The following is a 15,629-nucleotide window of genomic DNA, read 5'->3' on the forward strand; positions in this document are numbered from 1 at the left end:
TGATTGTAAATCTTTACAATTCAATTTGTACACCAGACATTTGGACTCTACCAAAGATGTGATAGATAGATATCTAGATAGACAGACAGATAGATAGACAGACAGACAGACAAGTAGACAGATAAAGTGGAAGCAGGAGGTAAGAATTGTTTCCTTACGTTGCCCAGTTTTCACATCGCAACACCTACTTTTATGTCATTGCAACACCTCACAGTAAACTGAAGCATTATTCAGATACTTGGATACAAAAATGCAAACATATACTTTCTTGGCTTATGTCTCTACAAAGCATAATTTCATCTGTCTTTAAACAATAAAGAGATGACTCAGTTTCGCATATGAATGACTTTCTCATCGCCCATGTAAGAGGCACGCATAGGTCATCACACAATTTTAGAGAACCTTTCATCAAGAGATTCTAAAGCCCTGCTTTTGTTAAAATGACATTTAAATTGTCAAAATTCTACTAAACATGCCTACCTTGTCTATATTTTGGCACTGTAGTGGAAAATTAGCCTGAACATCTCAAACAGAAACATCCAGAAATATTTACTCAACCCCTCAAAAAAAACAGAAAATGAAAAAATAACAAAAATTTACTTTTTTTAAAAAAATAATCCTCTAGGGAGAATATTGTAAAAAAATAAAATAAAATAAAGCCAACAGCATCAAGTCCTAATGTCAGTATGACATTTTCCATTCAGAGGGTTTCATGTCTTTTATATTTTATGTAAGAAATAAAGCATCCAGTTTTAAAGGCAATGACTAGGGAAACTATTTCATATTAGATTGCACAATACTGATGTTCTCAAGGTCTGTGCTGTAAGACTTTGGTTCTGAAGGCAGGGACCACAGACCTGAATGGGAGGGAGGAGAGAGCTTAGCACGCTCCCTGGCAGAGGTCTAACTCCCCCGCCTCTCCAGGGGGCAGCTGCTGACTGTGGTGGGAGCCCAAAGGGAAGTGCAAATTCCTACAAAGCCATCCACATGGGAAAAGTTCTTAAACACTGCCTTCCCCTGAATGCTTTTCAGTATTTATAGTTCTATAGACATTTCCCTATACATTCACAGAACTATTTCTATGTCTATATAAAATCCTGTATATGTCTACAATGGAATTTGTTTGGGTAGCCATATATAAATATGTACGTGTATATATGTACATGCACAGACACCTATACAAAAGCACCTTTTCAAAACGACTTGGGGCTTGACATCACAAGACAGAATTCACTCTTCAGAAACTTCTCAGTTATAGCATCCCTCTTGCATCAGAGAAACATCCCTTCCTCTGGGCAAAAACAGAAACCTGCAGGTAATTTATGTTGGAAAAAAAAAAAAAAAAAGCTGTCCACTAATATCTGAAAGGGAAATTGGCATTCTTTTCTCTGAAGGATAGACCAGTTGAGCTGGATTTTTGCAGCCAGTAGATTCCACCCTGGAAAACCACTTGTCACTTCGGGAAATTTTTTCTTTGTTAACTTATACACTACTATTCTAGAATGCAGAGAAAGTGCACTCTCTCCCCTTCACACTTCAGGAGAAAAAAGCATCAATTAAAAAAAAAAATCAATAAATAATTGCTGAGAATGGCAATAATAAATGATAAATAATATATAATTGCTGAGACATTTCATTGTTATTCTCTGCACACTGGAAAACTTTACGGCAGAACAAATACTCCAGCCTTGTGACTCGCTGAGGTAATGATGATGTTACATAGCAACTGATTCCTTTTCTATGAACAAATTAGGAAATTCTCTCAAATATGATAGCTCCATCTCTCAAAGAAAATTGCTTTTTCTCTCAGCTTCAAAGTTAGCCAAACACAAAATCCTCATGCTCACCATACCCTGAGGCAACTTGTGTTCAGAAAGAGGGAGGGAGGGAGGGAGGGAAGGAAGGAAGGAAGGAAGGAAGGAAGGAAGCAAGCAAGCAAGCAAGCAAGCAAGCAAGCAAGCAAGCAAGCAAGCAAGCAAGCAAGCTAGCTAGCTAGCTAGCTAGCTAGCTAACCCTTTTTCACACTCCTGGATTATGAAGAACATGCTTTAAACATTTCCCGTGATCACTGAAGCTCTACAGTCAGGAATGACTTTGGGTTTTTTTTTTAAGGCACCAGAAGGAGTGATTCCTTTGTTCTGAATTGTTATTGTAAAGCACCACATGAAAGAAGGGGGACAATGGGAACATGGCAATGAAAAGGATGACGGCACTGACACATGAAAACAGGATATTAAGAACAGCATCGGGACTTTGCTTCTCTACAGAACAAAGGCGGGTGACTTCTTGGGAGAAATTTGAGCAAAAATACTTCTAAGAGACACATTTAAATGCTAATGGATGAACTGTAGTCTTCAGGGCAGTAACAGATCTTTAAGTTTGGGACAGTAAAATTAGGTTATTGTTAATACACACATACATCTTTAACTAAAGTATCAAAAAATTAAACTGCTTTCAATTGTGTTTAATCGCCCCACTTTTCAACCCATGATCCACTTCTTAAAATTTCTAGATCTATTTTTTGCCCTGTCTAAAATAAGATACTTCTGTTTATTAAATAACAGAGCTAAATTCTTATGGAAATTGAATTTCTTAAAGAAAAAAAAAATCTCTCTCTATTCACAGCATACTCTTACTTACACTTTAAATAGAACCCTTAACTAGAGCTTTCCAGAACTCCCAGGGAAGCTCTGCAATACATTTGGTGTTGAGAAACAATTAATCACAGTAACTAACGAGCCAACATTAATAGACTGCGGTTTTGTCGAGTCAGGCTTGTATTACCAAGAACTTCTCTGCTGATGCAAATTCTGTTGAAACTCTTAGTATGATGATGCGTTTTATAAGACATCGTCTGAGTTCATATAAAGTTTATTGGACTTATCACACAGTAAGAATTACGATCATTATGACTGTAGTCTCTAAGCTAAAGGAGTTCAGAAAAAGTAAATAATATATTCTAGCTTGCACAGCTTCTCTCTCCTCCTGGGGATTTGGCCTACAGTGGTCACTAGAAATCAGATCAACACTGGGCTTTCCAGTGGTTCCGGTAGAGGCAACGTTTGACTTGGTATGAATGCCCCCGGAGCCGTGAAGAATGGAGGGAGAAGGAGCCTGCAAGACAGTGATGAGACGATCCTTGCACCCACATCCCGTCCCTCGGCCTCACCACCTCTGCCCCATGCCAGCTGATGGCCCAGGACACTGACGGAGAGCAGTTAGCCCCTGCCCAGAGACTTTAACCAAAGAAACAGAAGCCCTTGGAAATTTCCATATTAGTAGTCTCAAATCAGCCCGTGATGGTCTGCAACTTCAGCTCTTCACTCTTAAACTCAACTAATTTTAAGAGCTTGGAATAGTCAGCTAGGTTTTTGTGGGTTTTTTTTTTTTTTTTTACTTTTATGACATTAGCAATCCTATATGTACTTCAATTTGGCTTTCTTTAAGCATTAAAAAATATTCTTTAGAACTACTTTTTGTTTTTTTGGAGTAAAAGCAGAGGGCAAGTCATTCCTTTTCTTATTCTTTCACTCAATGAGTATATTCTGAGGACTTGCTGTGGACCAGGTGCTGCTCTGGGCACCAGGACTCTAGTGGTGAAAATGATGCCAAGGCCTGCCCTCAGCCCGTTTATGTTTTAATGAGGGAAACACAAAATAACCCAGGAAACAGGTGAGAAAACACGATAATTTCAAAGAACCATACATAAAAGGAAAGCAATTAAAAAGGGTGATATAATAGAAGGTGATATAATAGCAAGGGGAATAGCTCTACTCCTATCTGTGAGAGCTTTCTTGATCATTTGGCTGTTTTTCCTTCCAGTAAACAAGCAAAAAACATCTTACTTTCAGTATTAAACTTTCCAGCATTTGGGCAGAGAGTTGTGATTTAATATCTCAAATTGCTCAGTGCTTAGCCTCAGATGTCCTCAAGGACAGACTTCTTTTTCAAGAGCATTGAAATCCAGCTTTTACTATTTCTTACATGGCAAGGCAACGTGATGAACTGTAGGAAAGCAGTGACTTCTTTATTTTAGCAATGAAGTTTGAGAGAGAAAAGCCAGGAACACGTGATGGGCCAATAAAGCAGGAGCAATGGTACTTGGAATTACCTGAATGTCTAAGTGTGGGATCATAGGATATTAACCCCAAGTTTAAAATAACCGTGGAGATGTAGCTAAAGTTATAAGGAAGGGCACAAAAGAAATTGATAGAGATATTCAATGAGGCGAGTGAATGTTGTGTTAAAATCAGACCCACCTACTGATGTTGTCTGGACTTCCTCACCTGCCCTCGCCTCTCTAGGGGAGCACATTTCAGGAGGGAAAAGGAAGGAGAGGCGGGGACGGGGTGGGGGGGGCAGGTCTTCATGACTGACGAGGGCCAAGGCTGTGTTAAGACCAGAAGGTCCAATTGCCTGAGAGCTCCTGTTGGAGTCTTACTGACGACAGCGACAACAACAAGAAGTATCTCCAAATAAATCAACCCACTGACTCGGTCAAATTGCAGTAGCAGCTGGATCATGGTTTGTAGAGCCCATCTCTTTAAGAAGAGGCTAGAAGAAAGAGGGACAACAGGCAGAGGTCATTATTGTGGAAGAATAAAGAGTGAAGGGGCTTCAGAATTCTGGGTGGTGGGTTTTGGGTACTAGACACTCCACAGTGAGGCCGAGTAGGAAGGTTGATGGGAGGACGAGGTGGCAGGGCTGGGGAGGAGGTCACAAAGCAAGTAACTTTCTGAGGTGAGTTATCCTTAACCCAAGAAATTTTCAGCCTAAAAACCAAGGTTTAAACTGTTTCTTTGGGGGGGGGGGGGGCATAGCTATCAACTACGCATATAAAAGAAAATATTTCTAATCAATAGGAGAAAAATCCAATAAATGCTATGAGGATATACTGGCTTCTAATGACTTGTAGAAAACACCTTTAGACAGATTAAATTCTGACAGTCTTCTTGCATTATCAAAATATGTTTGTGTATTATGTTTTTGAGGGAACTTATAAATGTAAAACATGAATATAAAACGTTAACTTGGAAATAATCTTCAAACTTGACTAAGGTTTTGTTTTTGTCTTTGTTTTGTGTCTTATTTGTTTCCTTTGGGATTATCTGAATCTGAAAGGAAAAAAAAGCTGCATTCATAGATGTAGACAAAATACATCAGAAGTTGGCATTTTGCATACAAGAAAAGGTAAAATAAACTGGACTTGGTATTTGAGATGCTCTCTAGGGCTTCAAAACTCACTTATGATGCTAAGCTATCTTCAAGTGGAGATATATATATTTTGATACTAAATATGAATGACAGCTGGAGAAAGCATCACCTAATTATAAGAAAGCAAAAATCACATCTTTGAGAAAATGATAGTTCAATGCTTGATTGATCAGCTTTATGGTGACAGTTGGCTGGTTAACCCTTGTTCTGTGGCTGCTTTCGTTTGTCCTCATTTAAGTCAGCAGACACTTGATTCAGGCACAGCTCCAAACCAGTGTCAGTCGTCTAAATCTACTCTTTCCAACCGAACTTCTTTCAAGTGTCTCTCTTAACAATGAATGCAAATATTCAGTTTCACAACTTTAGGTGTTTTCTTCCTTAGAACACAGATGGGGACATCACTCACTGGGGTACTGGGTACAGGGCACACAGCAATGGCAGGGCTGCTGGTGACTTCCCTGAAGGGGGCTTTGTCGTGCCCGAGCCAACATCCCCCTTCATATCAACTGCCAACCCATCACCCTTCTACATAGGAGCCCTCCAATTTCCTCCGCACACCCCTTCCCCCAGCCCTATCAGCATCCAGAAGCAATTCTTTGCGATCCTGACTGGCAGCCCTGAGGATTAAATTCGAGGTCCTTTTGAGCAATCGCTTTATGCACATTAGCCCCCTAGGCTGTTGAACTCCAAAACCTCTATTTTCTCCCCCTGAGTCTGCCCTGTATCTCACAAAACCCTAGTTAGTCACTGTGGTACACAGCTTTTCTGCCATTCTGGGTTATCAAAAGAAAACAAAACAAAACACCAGACCCGACAACAATATGATGGAGATGGTAATGCTTGGGGTTCTTTAGGCTGGTGGGCAAATTCCAAGAGCTTTCATAGCTGCAACTTGGGAACTCATTTGCTTCTTTATCATCAGGGAAATCTTGCTTACGATGGCACAAAAGAGCATTTGGATGAATGAAAATAGTTTGTGTGTTGTGCGTATATATATAGATACATATCCATTAAAACAAAACAAACTCAAAACTGCTGAATGAAAATCAAGACAAGCATCTTCTTAATCAAGCAAAATTTCCTGCTTAAGGGTTGCATTTAAAAAAACACACACACCATCTGGTCCCTCTGCTACTTGAGGATTTTTTTCTGCTCACTTCCTGGTTATCTTTAGCAAAGCATTATAATTGACTTATAAATTATTTTTATCACAGAACATTTCCTTCTGTGCACTACTTTAAGGAACAGGGTAGAAAGCATTGCTCAATTTCTAGGAAAATACTTTTCAGTTCCACATGGCAGGTTTGAAAGGGGACAAAAGTTCTTGAAAGAGGAGAAGGAAGTCACATCACAGTGAGAACATTAAGTGCTCATATTTCTATAAACACCTCTCTTACCGAGCCCTCTCTCTCTCTCTATTTACATATATGCATACCAATTAACATCCAAAAGTAAAAACAAAAAACCACTACCTCACTGCTCATTTCTCTAAGAAATAAGTCAGATAGTGCAATTAATTTTCATGTGGGAACTAAGACTACAATAAAAGTACAGTCAAACCTCGATTAATTCAAATTCTCTGGATGGGGACAGGGGCAGTTTCTGGTTAATTTAATTTTCTGGTTAACTGAACCCTAACTAGAAAACTCTTTTTGTTGTTGTTGAAAACGTTTCTAAAATCCTCGAGTCTGCTTTATCTGCGTAATTACAAGCCACAGACTAGATCTTATTTAAAGGTTCTTAGATAATGCCAAATGTCATTCTTCCTAGAGATCATCTTTTCATTTGACAGCAAATAAAGATTTGGATGATTGATTTGAATGTATATCATATTCATGACAATGGATTTTTACATTAGTCCATAATACCACCTTCCTTATATTTCACAGATCTCTTAGAAAAGTATGATATATAAAACTTATGGTTAACGGACAGGTTTGATTCTTTTGACAAAATTCAGGGAAGCTGAGGTTTTTGTATATTCAGATGCTAAAGGAAACGGACAAAAGTTGTTCCTTCTCTACTTGATATTCAGTAAGTGTAAAAATGAAAATAATTTTAATATAGTACTTCCAATTGATCTTGTCAACACACATTAAAGATAATGTAAATTACTTTGATGTATACTTTTTAAACTCGAAGGAAATGCTAGTGTTTAGGTTGCCTGGTATAACATAATGGCTGCTCACAGGGGCCCCCAATGTTCTCCTTCCAAGGCCCGCTCACAGCCAGTCCAGCTCTCACTCGGTATACACTGTGCCGCCCCGAGCTCCCAGTGATATCAACATGTTGAATCACATTATTGCCTGACAGAAAAAGATCTCTAGTCTTCCATCGGCTTTCCTGCCCTTTGGTGAAGATTATTGTAGAAGGAATTCCTACACTGGGTAAGAAATTGCTGCTTTGGGTCAGCCAAGATCACTTCTAACTCTACAATTCCAAAAGCTCTCTCTCACTTTCTAAATACACACACACCCCTCTTTTGGGGAAGGAGGGATGACCATCTCCTCATCATCAAAGCAGCACTAGGCAAAATCTAACATATATTGAGATCTTATTACATGCCAGGAACTATGTTAGGTACTAGGTACAACTGTAGAATTTTCGTAACAGAAAGTACTGGATGAAGCTGAAGGGATCAGCCATGTCTAGTCTGTGGACCTACAAAAGATCTCCTTAGAGGGGAGGATCAAGGACACCAAATTTAGGGATGCCGGTGTGTTTCTGGAAGATGACTATTTTGAAAACAGTACAGCTGTTACCTCCTAAAAATAGGAATCCATTATAAGGCATAAATATACCTAGTTATTTATCAATTTTATCAACCAGATTTGTTTTGAGCACAAATGTATCAAATATATATTGAGGCTATGTGTATTGAGCATATATTCTAGATCTTAATCTATAAATCAGTCTAGACCTTGGCAAAGACATGGTCAATGGGTTTTTATTCTTGCAGGTCCCTTTTTGAGGGGTGAGGTGTCACTGGTGCAATCTCTCATTTTGTCCTTCTATCTGTGCTGTCCTAACGCGGTGTCTTTTATCAATTCTTGCCCTAAGGGTAATGATACCCCCAAAGCAGGCACTTTTTCTTTCTAAGGAGCCCGCCAGGAATACTATAACACTATAGAACTAAATGTCTTGGAGAGTTCTGCAGAGACTTATAAAGTAGGATATTCAAAAGTGGTGTCAGGGACCCAGGGGTGATTTGGCTCCAACATCTGTCACCACAGTGATTTCCAGGTTGATTGGGCAGGTATGACATCCGTAAGTCAAGGGTCTGGACAAATAGTCCCATTCCTCTTAGAACTGCCACTCTTAACATTCATTTAGAGAAGCAACATCAGCACGTAGGACAGATTTTCAGTTGCTAACTTTATGTGAGCTTGCCCTTCCCTTAAGTACTTAAATAGCTTTCTTAGAAAAGGGCAAAAAGGTTTCATGATGCCTTACTTAGGTTAACCATTAAACCCTGCTAGAACCCCTTAAAACAAAACAAAGAATTGTTGACTTAATGGAAATAATATTATTTGGGGTGTTGGAGACTTCTAGGCAAGAATGAAGAGTGCTTTAATATATCTTATATCTAACACCAAAATTGGTTGACATGTGGAGTGAAATATTCAAAGGCTTCCTTTGAATTTTCTTTTTTTGGGGCCATTCCTTCATATAATCAGATCCCGCCATTTTTTTTAGTACCTCCAATTTGCCAGGCACTGTAGAGAAATTGTCTCTGATCTCCACCCCAACCCTAATGAGTAGGCATGTCCCCCATTCTGCGGGGGGGGGGGGGCAAGGAGGCTCTGAGTTAGGGCCACACAGCAAGCACGTGACAGAGACCAGGGTAGAATCTGGGTTTCTCTGGCTCTTCCAGTTGGTCTCTTTCCTCAGCAACATGTTGCTGCTACATCTGCAAAAATTGGGAATTTTTGATGGATGAGTGTAAAGAAAATTTGTACTCTTGTCGATTCTGGCATGCTTCAACAGCTTCTAAACTTTAATAAGAAAGACTAATTGCTAAGCACTGGTCATGTGGCCCCTCATCAGGAGCCATTCAGGCTAAACACTCCCCACTCTCCCGTAGGAGTGACATCTGGATCATATTGCCAAGTGGGTGTTTTAACCGGGAGAGGAAATTAGGAGAAAAACCTATGACTGGATCACTTCCATGACTTCACTCACCAGTATCTCCCCAAGTACTATTTTTTAAAAAGAACTAGTTTGTCATCTGTCCTTTCTACTCAGTGAACAAAGGCTCGTGACCGCCCACTTAGCGAATTCACAGGAGAAAGCTATCAGCTGTAATTAATGTTTACTAGAATAAAGGTAAATATTTAAAGGCATGCAACAGTTCCAAGCACATGTGATTTCCATTTTATTTTATGAAACCCACTAAAAATCCACTGGTCCACCCCATCAGTTGTAACAGGCTCTCAGTCCTGACCTGTGTAATTTGCCCCGATGTAAACTGGAACAGGTGCTCAGAATGGAAGCAGCCCACACCTCAACTTGGCTACAGAACGCCAAGTTGCCAAACCTCTCAAAAGTGTAATGTGACCGTTTTCTAAGTTTAGGGACAGTTTATGAATCTTAAAAGAGGGCTTAAAGAATCACCACAGTTAAACCCCACAGTAACTATATCCAAAGTAAACAGGACTAAGGGGACCTGGGGACCCCACAACGTGGTTCAAAAAGAAGGAACGCTCTTTAGCAAGTGGTATTTCTTTGCAGAAAATAATGCACATGCATTGAACCAGAATGAAGAAGAATGCAACAATAAACTTTGAGGCTTGACGCCCTCCGGAGAGCCGAAGAAGTCAGGAACGGGCCACAGAAATATTTCTCCTTTTGCGACACGTGAATAACTGAGGTCACGAGGCTCGTTAATCCTAAACACTGAAGGTGATAAAGAGAAGGTTCACTTTTAAAAACAGTATTTTCTTGACACGAATGTAGGATGTATTCGTTTATAACACTGGCAAAAAAGCAAACTCCCAGAGAAGACTCTAACCATGAAGAAACGGCATTCGGTAGATTGATCTTTCTCGTCTTTTCTTTCTCTGTGTTTTATCCACCAAAATGAGCTCATACTTTACATTTTGTTTTGAGAGTTGTTTTTTTTTTTTAACATAATATATTGGGTTATTTCTCATGTTTGAATACTCTTCTGACTTCTGAAGATTAATCTTAAGTACGTTTTAGTACAACTGAAGTACTACTGCCTCTTGCCAACTCAAATAGACCATGTAAGCTGAAGATGTAATAAGTATTAAAATGTGAGCAATTTCTTTTTTCTCCCTCTAACTGAGCAATATTGTCCCTGAGGGAGTGAAGATTACCACCTGGAGGGTGAAAAGTCTTACTCTTTAAATACAGAGCACACAGATACACATAAATAGATATACAGTGTATTTGTGATATTAAATTTCATGAGGGGGGCAATAAGGAAAAAAGTCTGAAAATGCTCCTTAGGGAGAGAGGGTGATAATGAAAAATAGGTTGTGAAGCTGTGCTACAGCATCAGACAAGTAAAAAGGGGCCTTTCCATCAAGAGAATTCAATAAATGAGTTTTTCCCTTTCCAACTCCTCAGCCTTGAATAAATTCTAGCCCATTTCAGAGTTGGTGAACCGAGGTCCCCAAGCAGATCTTTTGGGAGTTGACTTTTTGTGATATGCCCATGGTCAGAACATGTTATATCTGCCATGTTCTTACTAAAAACTCATTGGGGTCTGGGTTAGGAGGCAAATGTTGGGTGAAAGGATGTTATGGGGATTGTCTCCAAAAGGGCGAGGACTGGGTGAGACTACACACAGACATGTACTAGTTCTTGCTCTGTGCTGCCCTCTTGTCCTGTCTGGGGCCTCTGGCATGCCTCTTCCCAGCAACCTTAAGTTGCCCCAGACTGATGCACCACCTTCCCTCCAGCACTTCTTGGCACCGACACCCAGGAGGCAGGCAGGGAAAGAAGAGAATGCCTCAAAATACCAACTTCCTTGTAGGAAGAAGCACATGTCAGAGGATGGATGAAAAGCCATAGAGTTTCTCTCCTGCCCTTTAACCCTGCTGGGAGAGTGGGCCAATTGACCACGAAGCTGCTGTTATCAGAGGCCACACAGCTCAGGGGAGCAAGATGGCAGCTGGAAATTCCCACCACCTTCTGCAGTAGGCAGTTTCTAAAATGGCAGCCCAAAGATGTCCACCCTAGTCCCCAGAACTTGTGAATGTGGTGAGATGTCACTCCCCTGTGTTATTTTATATGGCACAGTTGGCCTTAGGATAGGAGAACGTCCAGCTAGGCCTAACCTAATCATGTGGCCCTTAAAAGCTAAGAGCTTTTTCCAGCTGATGGCAGGAGAGGACATTAAAAATTCTTTTTTTGCTTGAGAAGGACTCAGTGTGTCCTGCTGCTTTGAGAATGCAGATGGCCCCTAGGAGGAGAGAGTGGACCCCAGCTGACAGCCATCAAAGAAACAGGGCCCTCTGTCCTACACCCGCAAGAAAATGAATTCTCCAACAACTGGTATGAGCTTAGAAGCTGTTCTTCCCCAGAGCCCTGGGAGAAAAGCCTACCCTGGCCAGTACCTCGATTTTGGCACTTTGAGATCCTAAGGAGAGAACACAATCAAACTACCTTGACATCTGACCTACAGAACTGTGAGCTAGTAACTCACCAAATATGTGGTAATTTGTTACATGGCAATGGAAAACGAATACAACTTTCCTTCTCGACTTTGCAACCATGCCAATGGGTAGCATCTCAACAACGTTTGCTTCCTAGGTCACAGACCCTGGTCAGTGACAATCAGTTTTAATAAAGTTTCCAATCTTGGGCCTCTTAGTGACCTTCTCAACTCTGTGAGAACCTACAATCAATCCTGCCAGACAAGTCCACTGATAAATTGTTCTCTTGAAGATTTTAATCACCCTCCCCTTAAGAACCAACTTCCCCAAGCACACCACCTTCACACCATCACACCTTCCACCACCAGCTTCACCATCTTCTCCAACTCATGCATCCATCTGGTATACCACACTTGGATGATTTTTCTCCTGCTTAGAATTTTTCTTTCTACATCCAGAACATTCAGCCTGCCAAGTCTCAAAGCGCCTGTTTTCTTACAATGCGCTTCTCAGATGATTGTGTTAAGAAGGTAAGTGGAAGTCTTAACACTATAATGCCTTAATTTTCCTAAATGTCCTGTAGGGAAAATAGAAGCAGTGATACTTAGAGAGAGAAGGAAGGGGATTAGGCAATAGGCAGGATGGACTTGGAAGCTTTCCCTGTATCTTCCCACCTCTGGGACCTGTTTTCAGAGCTTTTTTTTTTCCCCCCAAATCTTTCAGGCCTCACCTTCCCTTTCCTTGTTTGTAAAAGGACAACAATAATACTAACCCACAGACAGGGCTGTGGGGAGGACTAAAGAGGCTAAGCAGGTAAAGACCCAGAGAACAGGGTCATGCATATGCAAACACTTAACATATTCATGTAATCACTGGCATCTAATTCTCTCAACTTTTCAGAGGAGGCAGCTTTGTCAATAACCTCTTTATCTCTTCTATTATCATAAGAACAAAGCCATAGTTAACCTCCTTTGAAAGGGGACTGTCTATCTACCATCATTGTAACACAGGGAAACTGCAGGCAGTATCTACTGCTCTGAGCAAGGAGGAAAGTGAATTTTAGGACTGGGAAGAAAGTTCTGTAGTTGCCAGATTTGTTAGGATATTTCTGTTTGTTTTTCTCTAACGCTGATGAAACCATCAGCCTCCCGAGGGCAGGCCCATGTTCAGCTCATCGTGGATATTGGGAAGGTCTGGCAAGAGCACTTGCCCGCGGTAGGCCCGTCTCTTATCCTGGCATTGAAAAGTCAGAGTGAAGTTTTGACTGAAAACTGTGGAGAGCTCAATGTTTGACATTTTTCTGAATTTTCCTCATTTATGTTCCTGGTGAATATTTATTATTGTAATTTTTCTTCAAATTAACAGACCTTAACACTTCTATGACAGAACAAAAGGGGCCATTTTTTGGGGGGGTAGGATGGACCTCACAAACCTTTATGTTCTTCTACTTCTGGCTTTTGCTCAGATCTGAAAGCAAAACCCCAAAGTGTAATATAAAATGGCCAACAAATTGCAAACCGTTTCCTTCCACTTGCATTGCTGGCTCATTACACAGGAAGCACTTCCAGTTCCTAGTGGCTGAGTCACGTACAAGCCGTTTTACTCACTCAAACTCCTCCCCTTCGTGGATGGGAACATCAGGGCTTCTTACCTCCAGATTTAAGAGCAAGCTTGCTGAAGAGTTCTCTCTTCCTGTAAATTATTTATTATTAAAATAATAATGGAAGTATGCAGTCCAGTTGAAGATCATCTTTCTGGAAGTGTATCAAATGCAGATAAAGTATAAAGAAGCATTGTCGCTGTTTTTTTTCAAAATGTGGACTTAATGAATAACGTCGCTGTTAACGTTTAGCAGCCAGGGGCAATGAAAAATTCCCATGGCTTTAAAATTCACAGCCTTGGCAGACTTCTTAATGGATCCAGTTCAAGATATTCATAGCCTCCCTGACTTAAAAATAAAAATCTCAAAACGACACAAGGTAGCATTATTCTACTCTGAATACTCTTTAGAAAAGATCCTATTGGCTGGTTTTTCATAATTTGCTAAGAAGTTCTTGCAATTTGGTCTCTCCACAGCTCTATCTTTAAACATAATGTAGCATCATTGCTTAAAGTCCTACATTAGCTTAAGGAGCTTAATATCCTTCCCAACAACCTAACCAGATGTGCTGACTACCTTTCTAAACACATTTCCCTAGAGCAGGGGTCCGCAAACTATGGCCAAACCCAGCTCTTCGCCTGTTTTTGTGTGGCCCACAAGCTCAAAATGGTTCTATGTTGTTAAATCGTTGAGGGGGTAAAATCAAAACAGTATTCTGTGACACATGAAAATTAATTGAAATTCAAATTTCAGCGCCCATAAATAAAGCCACCTCCACCTGTTTAAGGTCATTTACGGCTGCCTATGTGCTCGATGGCAGTGTTAACTAGCTGCAGAAGAGGCCCACAACACCCAAAGTATTTACTATCTGCCCATTTACAGAAAAAAGTCTGCTGCCCCCGGCCTAGATTCCTGTGGTATGAGAATGGTACAAACAGCTTGAAACTTTGCCCCCTAATAGTGTGGGAGTTTTCCATAGATCCTAGAAGTCTCACGAACTTGCTCTGAACACTGCACTTGTTACACACACACACACACACACACACACTTTTTCTAATTTAGGGGAAGGGGAAGGAAGGGAGTAAGTAATAGCTGAGCCTACCTCCATTCCCTATGGTTGTGGGAATATTCTGCTTGTTCCCGTTACAGAGATGAAATATGAATGTTTTAATCTGGATTAAAATCTGTGAAACAGTGAGCAAGTGGTTTCCTGACCTTTTAACCACCAAGAACTTCTCCCTCCCTTTTTTTGGGGGGGGTGGGGGCACCATGCTTATCAATTTTTAAAACATCTTTATTGAGATATATAATTCACGTATCATAAATTTACCCATTTAAAGTGGACAATTTGGAGTTTTTTTTAGTATATTCACAGAGTTGTGCAACCATCACCACAATCTAATTCCAGAACATTTTCACCTCCCCAGGTAAGATCCCTCTTACTCATTTACAGTTAATTCCTACCCTGGCAACCACTGATTTCCTTTCTGTGTCTGGATCTGCTATTCTGGACAGTTCATATAAACGGAGCATACAATATGTGCTCCTTTGTGACTGGCTTTTCTCACTTAGCATAATGCTTAAAAAAAAAAAAAACTCTTCATGTGTAGCTTCATGAATCCCCAGGTTTCGAAAGGTGTGATGAAAATAATCATTAAAAAAGTAATGCCTGTACAATATCCTTTGGAGGTTTTTCAAAACACTGAGGACAGCCCACGGACATTTCTTCCACTCCAGAGGAACACTTCTGAGTCCAGCAATGCCACTCCAGGCATCACCCGGCCACCACATGCTCCTTCTTTCATTTACTCAACAAATATATAGAGTGCCTTGTATATGCCAAGTATTATGCTAGATGGGGGGAAACACGCCTCTGCGTTTCAGAGCTAAGCTCTTAACAACCTTACTTTTCATTATGTAGCACCTTGATCTGTCAGCCCTAAACATCTTATTGCCAACACACTGCGTGAATTTTCCAGAGTTTTAAAATAACTTCTTTCAGTGTTTTAGTCTTCTAGATAAAAACGATGTAATTCCTTAAGATATTCAAAATAATTTAAGCTGCATTCAACTTTCTCAAATATCTAAAGAAAGCACCAGATTCCACATTCCCTGTTTTTTGCTACTTTTCTGCCCCCACCCCGCTACCCCATTTCAGGATCCCACCTCTGTTTGATTAACATTTGGAGGCC

General features: G+C 40.4%; 1 protein-coding gene across 3 annotated transcripts in view; it reads right to left on the minus strand.

Annotated features, from left to right (window-relative positions):
- MID1 (midline 1) overlaps positions 1-15,629 on the minus strand; it is a 388,352-nt gene that overhangs the window by 165,550 nt on the left and 207,173 nt on the right. The window contains exon 1 of one of the 3 annotated variants that reach the window (XM_037821571.1): positions 13,489-13,561. The exons of the other annotated variants lie outside the window; for them this stretch is intronic. The gene's annotated coding sequence lies outside the window, so the exon portion shown is untranslated. Of the gene's footprint in view, positions 1-13,488; positions 13,562-15,629 lie in introns of those variants that run through there. 3 annotated transcript variants of the gene reach the window in all.

This window comes from Choloepus didactylus, chromosome X (genome assembly GCF_015220235.1).
Source record: "Choloepus didactylus isolate mChoDid1 chromosome X, mChoDid1.pri, whole genome shotgun sequence".
NCBI classification, from domain to species: Eukaryota; Metazoa; Chordata; class Mammalia; order Pilosa; family Megalonychidae; genus Choloepus; species Choloepus didactylus.